Source organism: Ostrea edulis, chromosome 2 (assembly GCF_947568905.1).
Source record: "Ostrea edulis chromosome 2, xbOstEdul1.1, whole genome shotgun sequence".
Lineage (NCBI taxonomy): Eukaryota > Metazoa > Mollusca > Bivalvia > Ostreida > Ostreidae > Ostrea > Ostrea edulis.
This window is the reverse complement of record NC_079165.1, coordinates 75742613-75759180: the sequence shown is the minus strand read 5'-3', so window position 1 is coordinate 75759180 and position 16568 is coordinate 75742613. Positions and strand designations below refer to the sequence as shown.

Below are 16568 nucleotides of genomic sequence, written 5' to 3'. Positions count from 1 at the left end.
TATTTTTATAATGTATTACAAATAAAACACATATTCAATAGTGTGTCTGTTTGATTTTGTAAATACCTGTGGAATTTTCTTATGTTGCACTTTAAGATCACGGTACCCACACATCTCATTGAAGAGTTTGGGCATTTGGAGGCCTCTTTTCTGGAATTTCTCATGGTGTGGATCTAGGTACCACAGTGCCTGAGTTATTGTAGAAACTATGTGGTTGTCTATACCACTTACTTGGTGGCTGGTAAACCCAATGCTGTGATTCTTTATTGAGATAACATCATTGTACAACCTATCCCTTGAAGTGGTTTCTTTTCTACAACAAGATATGGAACATTCCGTCAAGACCTGATTTTTTTATCCACAATTTCAAATACATATTGAAAATAAATTTCTAGTGAAATATGTGTACCTTTGTGCAGGATAATGTACATAACTTCTGCTTGCTGACATCAAAACATCAAAAATGTTCTTTTCTTGGGGAGTTTTGTTATTGTTAGTGTCCTGGTCCAGTTTAATTACCCATGCTGACAAAGATTTGTATCTAAAATATTGTTCAATCAACATAAATTTCTGGGACATCTGTTTAACAGCTCGGAATGTAATATCCATTCTTTTAAGCTTTATACTTCAGCTGATGAACGAATATTAACTTTTCTACAGATTTGAAAATTATCATCGAGATGAGTAAATTACAGCAAATTACTGTTAAACATCGTCCTCTTATAATATAAAGTTTACTAAAGACTACTGAAAGACTTACCCGAAATCTTTTAAGACATTAACAGGTGTCTATGGTTCGAGGTATGTACCCTCACTTTCGATTCTTGATATCTGAAGAGCTGTTCCGTCGGATTCTTCCAGTAGATCTGATATTACGTGACCCACACTGTCGCTTAGTTTTGCCTTGACAATTTTGCTTCGGCAAATGGATGAATCGATGTATTTAATTTCGATCTTAATGTACATATGGCCCTCCATTCCCGCGCAAGTGTCAATGCTAGTTACACAGTCGCCATCAGTAAGATGCTTGTAAATGATTTGACGAATAAACAGCACAGTCGGCGGGAATTTCAAAAATAAAAGTGAGTTTGGTCTCTTTTATTTTTTTTCGGTATTTTCATAAAATTGGGTCGGCGCTTCCCGTTAAACAGAAAATAAAAAAACTCTGGCCTTACATATTCTTTCTCGTCTTTTTAAGACGAAGAAAATGATATAAAGCACAATGTTATAGCTCAAGTAATAAGATTTTTACCCCCTGAAATACTTTACATTCCTATTGAGATCATGTCCCTTTTAGGAGGGAAAATAAGAAAGACATATTCATGTCCTAAAACTTTATTATTCAGGATATTTAAAAGATCTTTACATCATTTCTTTCGTCTTGAGGAGACGAGAAGGAATATATAATCATATTTTATGTAACATGAATAATAAAAAATTTGACCCCAGATAACCTGATTTGGGACTTAGACTTTTTCCGACGAATGACTGAAAATGCTTTTGGGGGCTCATCATTATATTTATCAAGCTAGAAATATGAACCTGGTATCAGCTGCTTCGCCTAATTGAGACGAATGACATGAAGCCCCTGAAGGGACTAATTTCTACTTGACAAAAAGTCTAAGTCCAATTCCTAAAGTTTTCAGTCAATAACTTTTTTATTTTTGGAGCCACTAAAATTCTAATTACATATTCTTTCTCGTCTCGTCGAGACGAACAATTTAATGTATAGATATCTGGGTTTTGGATCGGAAAACCTGGAGTCGGCCTTTTTTGTGGCAGAATCTGCCACATAAAAAAAAGACCGACTCCAGGTTCTCCACACATATTGAGAACTGGAACTTTTATTTTTAAAGCTATAATTATGATATTGATATCATTTTTCTCGTCTTCTCACGTGAAATAAAATGATATAAAGAACTTTAAAATACTTTAATAAATAAAAAATTCGATTTTTGACAGGGGGATATTCTGCTAGGAACGATAAAAATGACTACCTATTTGCCTGTGAAATTCTTATTTATTGTTCAATTTCCTTGTGTTTGATATCATTGTCTTTGTCTCGTTGAGACGAGAAAAATGGTGTAAGAAACAATGCTGTAGTGTGTATAATATTAAGACAATCACCCCCTATAAGGATTGCATTTTACTCGTGGACAAAAAGTCTAAGTCCAATTCCTAAAGTTTTCAGTCAATAACTTTTTTATTTTTGGAGCCACTAAAATTCTAATTACATATTCTTTCTCGACTCGTCGAAACGAACAATTTAATGTATAGATATCTGGGTTTTGGATCGGAAAACCTGGAGACGGCCTTTTTTGTGGCAGAATCTGCCACATAAAAAAAACCGACTCCAGGTTCTCCACACATATTGAGAGCTGGAACTCCTTTGGCTGTTCTATTTGTCCATCAGCACAATCTGACTCTGCAACAGGACAACGCAAGGCCGCATGTAGCAAGGGTGTGCTCGGATTTTCTGCAGACGAAAAACGTGGATATTCTTCCATGACCAGCGTTCTCACCAGACCTTAATCCAATTGAACATCTATGGGACGAGCTGGATAAACGAGTTAGACGCCGTCCCAATCCACCAACCACCATCCAGGATTTAGAACAGGCCTTGTTGCAGGAATGGAACAATATCCCTCAGGTTACCATCAACAAGCTTATTAACTCTATGACAAGACGTGTTCAGGCTGGAATTGATGCAAACGGAGGACATACGCGATATTAAAAGTCACTGTAATGCAGTCATTAAATTGTTACCTTGTATGGACAGAGAGAAGCTGTGATATTATTCTTAACCGTTCAACACATCCTGGATGAAAACGCTAGTTTCTGCAAAACTGAAACCATATGGAAACCTTGCGGAAACCTGACGTTGAGGTTTCCCATATGGTTTCCGCAGTGCGTAAACGATTATATAGTTTCCGCAAGTTTCCGTCAAGTTTCAGTCTGCGGAAACCTGAAGTTGAGGTTTCCCGTATGGTTTACACCGTGCGTAAACGATTATATAGTTTCCGTCAAGTTTCAGTCTGCGGAAACTGTAGGCTTTGATTCCTAATGGTTTCCGCAATGCTGAAACTTAACAAAAATTCGGAGGTTTTTAAAGTAATGATTTAATATGCAATAAATAATTCAAATGCGAATTTAAAAAGCACACAAAAAACTTAAAAATGTAAGTGAGAGAAGAATAGTAAGCACTTTATATACATCATATTGTTATAAGAATTTTTTTCAGTTAAACAAAACAGATATGAAATGAGATACAGAAAACAAAGTATATTCCGTGTGTTGTTACGTTTGACAAGCTAGCATGCCTGTGTACTTCAGTTAATCCCTCCGTGTATTTCTTGTTAGTTCCATGTTAATTGCAAGGATTTTCCTCCGTCATGGGAACAATAGAGATAAATACACAAGGTAAACTGGAAGAATAATGTCCAGCTTTGTCACCGCTTAGAACCAAAGATCGAAGTTCATTGTAATTAAAAATAAGTGCATATGTGGGGTTGGGGTTGAATTGAACATAAACCTTCAACTGGGACATTTATATACAGTCATGTATTTACGCAGATTTTACGTTGCATGTGCATTACTAAGAATGTAGATTTTTTTATTTTCATAATTTCAAAACTATGAATACTATAAATTAAGATTTCAAACACTAATACTATAGTCAGGTGGTAGAATTAGACACATATGTCTGCGTGTGAAATACGTTCGCACATGCAAGTAATTACATGAAATATGCCAATTGGAATTTTTTTCGAATATGCTCAATTGATTGATTTAGCAATCAATATGTAATTTGCATACATGTATAATTATGCATGCATGTCAATGGGTGTTTTGATTTTATCATATGTTATAATAGTATCAAGGATATACAATGTGATTATAGGCATATGTTCTGAAAACTTATGTTGCCCTCTCTCTACATACAGTGTACATGTAGATTATGACATGTGTACATACATTATTAGTCACAGTACATTTTAGGACATTATACATGTGTAATAATATTAATATTATTTGTTTAAGAACATTTCAATTCAAAGCTTAACTGAATCTGTCAGGTTTTCTAATATATCTTTGAAAAATACAAAATAATTTAACACAATACGAATCATCGTCTCATAAAACATATGGTGTCAACGGTTTGAGATTTATCAAGTCTATAAAAATGACCGAAGAAATCCTTCCTAGCCATTGCGAATTTCGGACCGAAGAAAAAATAATGGTATGCATCTTATACTTATAATATTCACATGAACATAACGAGGTTGCAGTAATAGATCATTGTTCATAGTACACAATTATGACAAAATCTAATTTATTTTTATCAGCTTCTATTACCCAAACTCTGCTCACCGTAGCTCGTTTTTGCTGTCATAAAAAATCTGAACAAAAGCATGATTGAGATTGAAAATTTGTCATCTAATACCTAGATGTACCACCATAAGTGGTAATTTAGCTTGCCGCTTTATTTATGTTTTATAATTTGAGATTGAATGAGCATTTCTAATACCAATAGAAAGGCAGTTGACCTGTAAGGATGTAATGCTTCCTTCATTTTATCGACATCAAATGAATATTTTACGCGTATGGAATCGACTCGTTACAATGCCGGACGACAGGCTTACGAAAAAAAAATTCATGTGGGATATATATGGAATAATCACACAACATAAATTGGTCAAATACAGTCAAATTCCTTTTTGAATCTCTTGATATGACAGTATATTTCCTAAATCGTATGGTCTGTAACTTGAACACAGTGGAAGAAAAACTTCGTCGGGATTTTATGAATGGCTGGAATGAAGAGGTCCATAACGTTCCAAAACTTAGAACCTACCGACCGTAAAAATGTGAGTGATTTTCAAACAGAAAAATATGTAATCATGGATATTCCAAAAAGTCATTGTTCTATACTTGCCTAGTCCAGATGTGGTGTCTTACCTATAAGAATTGAAACAGGACGGTATAAGGGGGAGGCGTTATTGGATAGACTGTGTACTTTATGTTCTTCAGATAGTGTAGAAGATGAATGTCACTTTTTACTTCATTGTTCCTCTTATTCAAATCTTAGAGTAATCTTTTTTACCAGTATCGGATTTAACCCCACTGTGATCAATATGTCAGATTTAGACAAAACAAAATTTCTATTATTAAATTTCCCAAGACAAACTGCAAAATTCCTGTTCTCCGCATACACCTACAGACAGTCTATCATATACCATAATAGTATAAGTCATGCGTAATACATGTACCACTGTATTTATTATTTAATGTGGGGGGGGGGGGGTCTGTTAAAAGTGACATATAGGCCCGATGGGCCGGGTGTTTAAATTCCTATTATTCTGTTTAATATATTTTTCAATTCTGTAATGTATAAAACACATGTCACTATAATAAATCATTTACTTACTTACTTACTTACTTACATTCCTAGATGTATTTGTGTTCGATTATGCAGATGAATTTTAAATTACCTCGCATGTTTGTAACATTTGGGCACTAAACTGTATGCGAATATTTGTCGCATATAGTACTTGTTCACAAAATTCAGGACTAGTTAATTTTGGAATCAGCATATCTTATAATATGAATTTAATGCAGTGCAGTTTGAAACCATGCAAAGTTTCACACATTAGAAATGAATTCAACATTCTAATACAAACATGCACTGATGAACACTTCTCAATTTAAGTTCCTGAGAGTACATATTGTAACCTGAAAGTTTATTTACTGTTATTTAGAAGTTTGAATCTAAACCTACAACATTTGCAAAATCTGCATCTACTCAACAATACAATTCGGTGTGCATTATTTCGACAATAAGTTCTATGGGGGATGTATTCTACACAACTCGATCTAGAACTCGGGTATTGGTAGTAAATTAAAGCAAATCTAATTAGATAATATCTTCACCATCTCTATATTATTATAACCCTCAACAATATATATCCATGCACTTTGGAAGTGATATCATACAAATGAACATGATATAAGCATACAATAATCGGCAAACTTAGAAGCTCTCAAATGTGTACTGTTGATTTAAAAAAAAATTAGTTACGAATTTTTCACTTCATACATATATCACTGTTGCATACATGTGGGAAATAGGTTACATGGATATTTTCACACATATTCATTTTGAAATACGAACTCAATAACATAAGGTATACTGTCTACATTTCATATTCATCTTATTCTTTTATGTAAGCATATATATGATGTAAACTTCTTTTTCAGAGAGAGAGAGAGCTAGAGAGAGAGAGAGAGAGAGAGAGAGCTAGAGAGAGAGAGAGAGAGAGAGAGAGAGAGAGAGAGAGAGTATTATTTTCTAGGTAACATATTTTGATAACTATAATACATGTACATGTAGATCTAGATATGATTTACAATGTATCTATTGATCAAACCAAACAACACACAAAAAAGAAAAGAAAAAGAAAGAAAAAAAAGAAAGAAAAAAGAAACACAAACGTATTTGATGAAAAAGTACATATAGACCTACATGTATATACTGATCATGCATATGAGTTTTCACATATTCTCTGCCAGTGAATTTCATAATCATCATGTCTACAGTTTCTTAGCAGCAAGTACTTCTCAACCACAATTCTGTCCGTAACTATTTTTTTAATCGCAGATATATGTACTTGCGGACTATTTTGATATTTACAAGAAAAAATATATTGTTTAGTACTACAAGCAAATCAAATTTTGAATGTCTAACTGTTGATTTTTATTATACATTTGTAGAATCAATATTTTATTTTTACTGACATGCATCCCGACTGAGATATTAATTAGAGAAAAAGAAACTTAAGCAATTACTTGAATTTAGTATATAGTTCCTGTGTTTCATCTATCATCTAAGGATTTCAACGTTTTAGTTCAGTAAAAATTGTGACTCCAGAAGTTAAGAAACCACTTTAAATGAAAGTAGATGGTTGAGGGGCACACGTACATGTACATGTGTTTACAAATATCCTTGACAATTGCGAGTCGAAATTAATGTGTTGCTAAGAAAAAAGCAGTTCATTCTTCAAAACATTTCCATGTATTTGGATATCTCACATGCAGAATGTCCAGTCTTGTATATACCCTTGCTTTATAGCTCATATTGTGAGAACAGAGAAAAGTCGGGCAGAAGAGGGGCACCTTATAATACCCCATAAAGATGCAGAAGAAAGTTTGTGTGACTGTATGCTACACCGGTATTGAGTTTATTTCATGATTTTTAGACCTCTAATAAACGTAAACTTTTCATTATAATACAACATAAAGCACACTACAGATTATTTACATTTAAAATTGTAAACAAAGGGCGGCCATTTTGAACTTAGGGTCGCAGGGACGCCATTTAAAAAAAATCCTATGATATAGAAAAACAATGCAGAAATTTAACACATGCATGATTTTTTAAATTCAGGCGTTTGTGAAACAATTTACACGCAAAATAAATTATATATCTATAAAAGTATGTTTTCCCATAAATCCTCTCCTGATCGCTGATTGGTTGTAATTTTCGGCGGGCAAAATTGATTGTTGTTTGTGAGAGAAAACCTAGCGTGACTCAAATGGAACCATGTCATGTTTTGAATGAATGGAAGATCCACAGATTTTTCTGAGAATAGGAGACGTCTACTGTTGTTGGGCATCGTTCAGGTATGTCTTTTAGAGGGTATTGAGTAAAAATTTCTGGAACTTTTTAAAACAATCTTCCATTATGCATCCTCACTGAATATTTTAGTATGAGTCTGTCCATAGCCAATACTGGCAATTGCCGTCTCATTTAAACGATTTTTGACGGGATATCATGTTATCTCTGACTATATACAAATTTTCCTTTTCTCATAAAAGAGCAATGATATTTAATATTCATTTCATAATCACAACAGAACACATCAAAACATGCTTGATATTCACCTTTTCGAATTTTAAATACAAAAAAAGTTTAAAAATATCCTGTCCCGATTCGGAAACAGAACGTTATCTAACCTATTCTTTCTCTCTATATATCATTGTAGGTATTTCCGGTGTTGACTTGATACATTTTCATTCACGACGCGATGTTGCGGATTCATCATTGCATTTGCATGGGGTAGTGCATATGTTGTGTGTGGCCTTCTAAACGATAAATCTATGGATTAAAGGATGAACAGGTCGATGCAGGAATATTCATTCTAATGATAAGGAAATACGAAATGCAAGGACAACCTCCAAGCATGCAGTATGCCTTATACAAACAATGATGGGATGTTCCAGTAAGTGGTGAAAGGTTTTACATATAACGTTTGATTTTGTGTTGTGATTACAAGGTCCTTATATAGATCTAGTTTATGTGAAATTTGAAATGGTTTTGCATTGTAGTGTTTGAGAAATTTAGTGGGGGGGGGGGGGGGGGGGGGGGGTATTACGTATAATACTGTATACAGTAATGTATGTAGGGACCAAATGATATTACGACTCTTGCATATTAGCCATACAAATATCTACAAACTATTTCCAGTCAGCCATCCGAATTTTTTAGTCCTAGAAATAGTTTCTATTCTCAATTATGGTGCAGCATCAAATTAAATCCCTCAGCATTAGAAGTGAAAGGCACAGGTGTTTTAGGCATGATATTAAAACCAAAGGCCCCATATCACGGTAGGTATTGGCACGATTAAGAACCCTCACTGCTACACAGCTAAGTTAAGGCAAATCCCCCCAAAAGTCTCAGTGCTGTACATAAATGTACCTTCAAGTTGAGCAATGCACATCACACCATACAATGTCACAATGAAAAAGTAAGTCACAATGCACAGGGCTATATATTCATATCATTGGGAAAATGTTGCAATATTTTAGCTGTATTGACCAAGGCTATCAAGTTCTAAGCTGTATACAAATTTGTTTAAAATTTTCTGTCATATGATATATTTTTCTCTTTGGTATTGTAACAATTTCAAATTTTCAGTATAGAACATGTGCAAAGATGTTATTCATATGATTGATTGATTGATGTTTTCCGCCACACTCAACAATTTTTCAGTAATATGGTGGCGCCCAGTTTTTATTGGTGGAAGAGAGAACCCAGATACAATGTACCTGGGAAGAGACCATCGACCTTCCGAAAGTAAACTGGAAAACTTTCTCACTTAACCGCATGAGCGGGATTGGAACCCTCGCCAACAGAGGTGAGAGGCCGCGTGATTTTGAGCTCGATGCTCTAACCACTCGGCCACGGAGGCCCCTTATTATTCATATGATATTATAACGTTGAAATCGCCCGTACTCTATACATATAGTTTGTATTAATCCGAAATATTTGACGTTTTCCTGGCTCTTGATATTTACTGTGCCAGGAAAATGTCAGAACCGGCACCATTACGTAAACTGGAATCGTTTTATTGATTAATTATGAGTTTAACATTGAATTCGACTCCAAAGTATATAAAATGGGCCCGAGAATGCCGCCTTTAAAAGGAGGGGGTGAATTTCCAGTTTACGTAATGGAGCCGGTTCTGACGTTTTCCTGGCACGGTAAATATCAAAATCATAAAAAAAAAGCCAGAAAAACATCAGATACTTTGGACTAAGTGTGTATATGCTCATTGTATGTAAATAAAGCAAAGGTTCAAGGACATCTGCTAAATTACTATAATATTAAAAATTATTATATACTTTCAATTTCATCTCTTCTTTTTTCTTTAAAAGTTTGCGGGCATATATCACACGATATATGCCCGGAAACATTCCGGCCCGCAAACATTTCGTCACAATCAAATTTCTACGCCGTTAATTTTCAAATTTTTCGTGTTTTTCATCTTTTACTCAGTTAAACCGATAAAGTTATTGTTAAAAATAAAATTATTGTTAGTTTCTAAATGAAATTGAAAGTATATAATAAAAAGGTTATAGACTTTGTATGGGAAATATGACGACCTCGTTTTTTGTCGCGAACGGACCTCGCAAGCTCGGTCCGTCTACGCGCCAAAAAACTCGGTCGTCATATCTTCCCATACAAAGTCTATAACCTATAAGTATTTCACCCCTCCCTCTACATAATAGAGACCCATTTTATTAGATACAATAGAGAAAAGAACAAAATTCAGATTTTATAAACTGTATTAATTTTACTTATAATATTAACATAAATTAAGTGTCCATTTTCATCATTTCAGGGGAAAAAAAGTTCACATTTTTTGACATACTGTAGTTCAATTTTTATTTACCCCACAATACAATAAAATTACTCTGTTGTTTCAGTCAGGTCTATAAAATTAGACATTTTTCATCTTTTTAAAATAAAGGCTTTAACTTAAGGGGGTACTCTACAGCATGATAATGTCTGTCCTTTTAAACCATGTATGAAAATATAAATATTAACAATATATGTCTTCTCCTTTTGGCTTTCATTGCCTAGCTGAGTAACTTAGTGGGTTAGCACGTCGACTGCTGTGCTGTACATCACTGGTAGGAATTTGGCAGGGGTTTTAATTTTATTTTTTCCTCGATTACTTTTTACTAAAACAGCATTTTTTGACTAAAGAAAGTAAATTTAAAAGTTTTCAATTTCAAAATGTACATATCCTCCATTTTCATCCTCATCAAATTTCTCTGGTGTAGCATACACAAAATGAATCTAATTAAAATTACTGTACCAAAAACACTACCAGCAATAAAATTTGCTATTTTAGAATCCTGAAATGCATGCAGTGGTGGGTCCAGGATTTGTTAAAGGGGGGATAGGGCTGCAGGGTTTTGAGGCTTTTTAGGTAACTTGCAAGGTTTATTCTAGTTTAATATAAATACATGTACAACATAATAGAATTATTATATGATAATGAGTAATGGATTTGCTTATCTTCATGTGCTTGTGTGTGTATATATATATATTATGTTAAATCCTATACCACTATTTCTTTTATTAGCTCACCTGAACTGAAAGCTCAAGTAAGCTTTTCTGATCGACTGTTGTCCTTCATCTGTCCATCTGTAAACTCTTTACATTTTTACATCCTTGGGTGAAGGGCTTTCAAGTTTGTTCAAATGAAGGGTCATGTCCCCTTCGAAGGGGAAATAATCACAAAAATGCAAAAACTAGGGTGGGGTCATTTAAAAATCTTCTTCTCAAGAACCACTGGGCCAGAAGAGCTGAAATTTACATGAAAGCTTCCTGACTTAGTGCAGATTTAAATTTGTTAAAATCATGGCCCCCCGGGAGGGGGGGTGGGTAAGATGAGGCGACATTAGGGGATTGAAATTTTACATACAAATATATAGGGAAAATCTTCTTAATAATTACTGGGCCAGGAAAGTGGGAATTTACATGAAAGCTGTCTGGCATACTGCAGATTCAAGTTTGTAAAAATCATTGTCCCCGTGGGTAAGATGGAGCCACAGTAGGGGATCAAAATCTTGCATACAAATATATAGGGAAAATCATTAAAAATCACTTGCCAGGGAAGTTTACATTTACATGAAAGCTTCATGACATAGTGCAGATTCAATTTTGTAAAAATCAGGGCCCCTGGGAGTAGGTTGGGGCCACAATAGGGATCAAAGTTTTACATGCGAATAGGAAAAATCTTAAAATATGAGCCAAGGTGACTCAGGTGAGCGATGTGGCCCATGGGTCTCTTATTTATTTTTGGTCTCAATGTGTGTGTGTTTTTAAATCAGCCACTGGCAAAGTGAAGACAGAATTGAGCAAAGTAACGGTGTGTCTACTCAGTCTTGATATACCATATGTTACATAGGATTAATTTTTGTTTACCGTTTTTTTAGAACTAGATGAGCAGAAGATGCATTCCATGACTGACTCCCCATATGATATGAAAGACAGCCCATGAGAATGGAACCAACTTTCAGTGTTACAATGGATGAACACTCCTCCTGTCACAAGTCCATCTTGATTCAGTAAAGTGGTAGTCTATTCATCTAGGAAGCAACAAGACGGATCTGGACAAGGACCATAGTGACTCAAGTTTTGGTGTCAGAAGACCATTTTGATTAAACATGTTAAAAGCACCACAGAAGTAAGAAGCTAGGATACCAGTTTTATGTGAGCATACCATTTAAGGATTCATTACTGAACAGTTGAAGGATAGTCACTATGACAAGAAAAAGAAACAATTGTAATGAGCATTGAGATCCATGTATTTAGAGCTTTCCACTTTTCTGCATCCTCACAAGTCACTCTTTGTGTGGAGAGTACGTAATCACAAAACCTTGACTTGTGAGGATGACTTTTCTGTTGAAAGTCATATTGATATTGTTCTGTTTATTATTTTTTCTTACCATCAAAATGCTATCACTCTTTAAGACATATTGAAACACTTTTTAGCTCACCTGAACCGTAGGTTCAAGTGAGCTTTTCTGATCACATTTTGTCCGTCGTCCGTCTGTAAACTTTTCACATTTTCGACTTCTTCTCCAGAACCACTGGGCCAATTTCAACCAAACTTGGCCAAAAGCATCCTTGGGTGAAGGGCTTTCAAGTTTGTTCAAATGAAGGGCCATGTCCCTTTCAAAGGGGAGATAATCAAAAAATGCAAAAATAGGGTGGGGTCATTTAAAAATCTTCTTCTCAAGAACCACTGGGCCAGAAGAGCTGAAATTTACCTGAAAGCTTCCTGACATATTGCAGATTCACGTTTGTTCAAATCATGGCCCCCGGGGATAGGATGGGGCCACAAGGGGGGATCAAAGTTTTACATACAAATATATAGGGAAAAAATTTAAAAATCTTCTTCTCAAGAACCACTAAGCCAGAAAAGCTGAGATTTACATGAAAGCTTCCTGACATAATGCAGATTCAAGTTTGTTCAAATCATGGGCCCCGGGGGTTGGATGGGGCCACAATAGGGGATCAAAGTTTTACATACAAATATATAGTTAAAATCTTCTTCTCAATAACCACTAAGCCAGAAAAGCTGATATTTACAAGAAAACATTCTGACATAGTGCAGATTCAAGTTTTTTCAAATCATGGCCCCTGGGGGTATGATGGGGCCACAAGTGAGGGAGGGTCAAAGTTTTACATACAAATATAGGAAAAATCTTTAAAAATCTTCTTCTCAAGAACCATTGGGCCAAAGAAGTTGACATTTACATGAAGGCTTTCTGACCTAGTGTAGATTCAAGTTTTCAAAAATCGTGGCCTCCAGGGGTAGTTGGGGCCATAATAGGGACTAAGGTTTTACATGCAAATATATATGGAAAGTCTTCAAATATGGGCCAAGGTGACTCAGGTGAGCGATGTGGCCCATGGGCCTCTTGTTAGTTCATAATACAATGCTTTTTTGAGAAATAATCAGATATCAACCTACATACTTGAATTTTGACTCTGATCCTTGTTTTTATTACTTTTCTCTAACTTTAAATTCTAGGAACATCAAACATTTGCTAAACACTGACTTGCTTTAAAAAAAAATTGTTATTGCTATTCTTAGTTACTAAATCGAAAGATACAGAGACACAAAACATTTACTCATGAATTCACTTGAAAAAAAAATCCAGTGAGAGATCAATCGAAGGGATCTGAAGACCCTTAAACCTGGTTATTGCCCTTGAATGTCTGCAGTTTTTTTGTTTGAGCTCTAGCTCTTCTCAAATACAGTAGATGTTTTGTGACCTTGAATTCTTGTCAACTCCAGTTACCATCCCTTTAATTTTATGTTTTGACTTGAATATCTTTGATACTATGACAGTTTAGGTTTTCTTAATTCTGGTTCTTACTCTTTCGACCTTGAATTTAGGGTCAAAGGTCAAGGCCATACATATATTTTCTAATGTTTGCATTTTTCAAACAAATTGAGCATTTTTAAGTCAAAGTCACCTCTCTTTTACAAAGCACTATGATACGATCTCTTAGAGGTTGTGTTTAGTCCCCTACCGACAAAATGGAAGGGGACTTTAGGTTTGCACTCCGTCCGTCTGTCTGTCAGATCAGTTTTCAGCACTTTTTTCTCTGTTCTTACAGATATACATTTGATATTTAGTACATTGCTTTGCCATAACAAGTTACAAATCTAGTTTGAATTTTATTTCAGTCCGCTGTACATCAAATTTGGTGCTCAAGTACATTGTAAGGAGTAGGTGACCTCCATTGATTTTGATGTAGCATGGTCAAAGATCAAGTGTCAAACTGGACACAGGAATATACTGTCTGCTCAATATCTTGAGAATCCTTTGTTTGACAAAAATCAAACTTAGTACACCGGTACATCCTAAAATGTAGATGACCCTTAGTGATTTTGAGGTCACATGGTCAAAGGTCAAACTGGACATAGGAAGATACTGACCACTCAATATCTTGAGAACTCTTTGCTTGACAGACATCAAACTTGGTACACTGGTACATCTTAAGAAGTAGATGACCTGTAGTGATTTCGAAATCACATGGTCAAAGGTCAAACTGGAAATAGGAAGATACTGACCACTCAATATCTTGAGAACCCTTTGCTTGACAGACATCAAACTTGCTACACTGGTACATCTTAAGATAAATGACCATTAGTGATTTTGAGGTCACATGGTCAAAGGTCAAACTGGAGATAGGGAGGTACTGTCCACTCAATATCTCGAGAACCCTTTGCTTGACAGACATCAAACTTGATACACTGGTACATCTTAAGAAGTAGATGACTCCAAGGGATTTTGAGGTCACATGGTCAAAGGTCAAACTGGACATAGGAAGATACTGACCACTCAATATCTAAAAAAAACTCTTTGCATATATGTTTTACAAACATCTCTTGTTTGGATTTGAATTAATAGTTTTGAAATTTATGTTGCAAATACATTTTTGGATTCTGTACTCATTGATGTTTAGGGAACATCTGTAAAGATCCCAATTGAGAATTATATAACAATTTATTTTCATAGAAATTAGGTTTGTGTGAAGGACAGTCAGATATAATATGAAATTTACTGTATAATAAGAAGTGTTAGTACACATGATGTGTTAAACAAGATACTGAGTGCTAGAATGACATTTCTTTGGATTCTATGCAGAAGTATCCTATATACGAATATTGCTAGTATAAGTTCACCATCAGTATCGTTATAATTCATTGCACATCTTTTTACAGAAACTAAAGAGTCGAAAGGCCCAGCTGGAGAGAGATTCCTATTTTTCGACCAAGGACAAAAAAAAAAAGATTAAAAAGGTGCTAAGGAGGCAACGTCTCCAGAAGTAATGGATGATGAGGAAGCCACCCAGAGGAAGGTCTTACCATTTATATGGGAGTCATCCCTGCTGCGTAATGTTAAGTGCGACCTGGACAGAGAGTATGCTGAATCTTTGCAATTTCAATTAAAGAGACAAAAAGCCAAGGCCATTAGAAGTAGAACGGAAATGACTATGACCCCACCACCTAGGAGCATTCAAGAGTGGGCCGTTTCCTCTACTTATAAATGATGCTATTACTGTTAATAGTTATATTTAATTTCCTCATTTCTAGCTCACCTGAGCCAAAAGCTCAAGGTCACAATTAATAATATTATACCGTTATAACCAGTTTTTATGAAATTCTAATAATGCTGTTGAAGGAGAATTGCAATTTTTCGGATGTTTATAATTGATACTGTTTAATTATGTCTAGCATCTTAAAAAGTGTGATGACCTATATATTTCATTTGATAATTTATTAATTTTAACTTTAATAAATTGAAATAAATGCATTTTTGATACTTTTATCAGAGAATATTGCAAGTATGGAGTTACCTTGATATATTTATACAGATTTGTTCTGCTTTAGTACTAGTGTATCAGTATTATTACATCAAGTTCATTTGTGTGAATATTATAATATTTAAGAATGAATAAAACTGTCAAATTGTGGCTTGTATTCTCTGTACAGTAGAAGGTCTTTGAGCATCAAGTTGGAAACTTGATATCAAATGCATGTATGCAGAAACCATTTGCATATCAGTAGCTTATGCATGCGGAAACTTGACGTAAACCATATATAAACCAATATAGTTTATGTATGCGTAAACTTATGATAAACCATATATGCATGTTGATGGTTTACGCCTGCGGAAACTTATGATAAACCATATGTATGTCAATGGTTTATGGCTGTGTAAACTCGCGGAAACTTGAGGTTTCAGCAAGTTTCCGTTGCGGAAACCATATGGATTCGTGGACACCCTAAGTTTCCGGAGTGCGGAATCTTGCTGAAACTTGAAGTTTCCAAGCGGAAACTTGGCAGAAACCTTATGTATACCTAAGTTTCCGTAGTGTTTCCGCAGTGTTTCAGCTTTGCGGAAACTGCATTTTTCATCTCAATACTACATTGTGACTGTACTTCAGGGTCCACGCAATGTCGTTCATTTTTGAAAATACACGAGGGTGATGCTTTACGACAGCAAAGTATTTTCAAACATGAAATTTATTAGGTTTTTTTAATTTCATTTCTTTCGGGGATCCTAGCCGTTAAAATAGATGTACTATATTCATCAACATTCTTACGTACATTTTCATATTTACATCGCATTTAAGAGGAAATGGTTATCAGTACAGTTTGTAGAGACATCAAAGACAAAAACACTGGAGATAG

General features: G+C 34.9%; 1 protein-coding gene and 1 long non-coding RNA gene across 5 annotated transcripts in view; both read left to right on the top strand.

Annotated features, from left to right (window-relative positions):
- The window catches only part of LOC125681624 (uncharacterized), a 183429-nt gene that overhangs the window by 154322 nt on the left and 12539 nt on the right, over window positions 1-16568 (top strand). The window lies entirely within an intron of this gene.
- LOC130051592 (uncharacterized) lies at window positions 7415-15847 on the top strand. 2 transcript variants are annotated; one of them, XR_008799839.1, is made up of 4 exons: window positions 7415-8279; window positions 9050-9194; window positions 11788-12064; window positions 15096-15847. It is a non-coding gene; the product is annotated as an uncharacterized LOC130051592 (long non-coding RNA). The 2 variants fall into 2 exon arrangements; XR_008799838.1 differs by lacking the exon at window positions 9050-9194 and having other exon boundaries at window positions 7970-8279.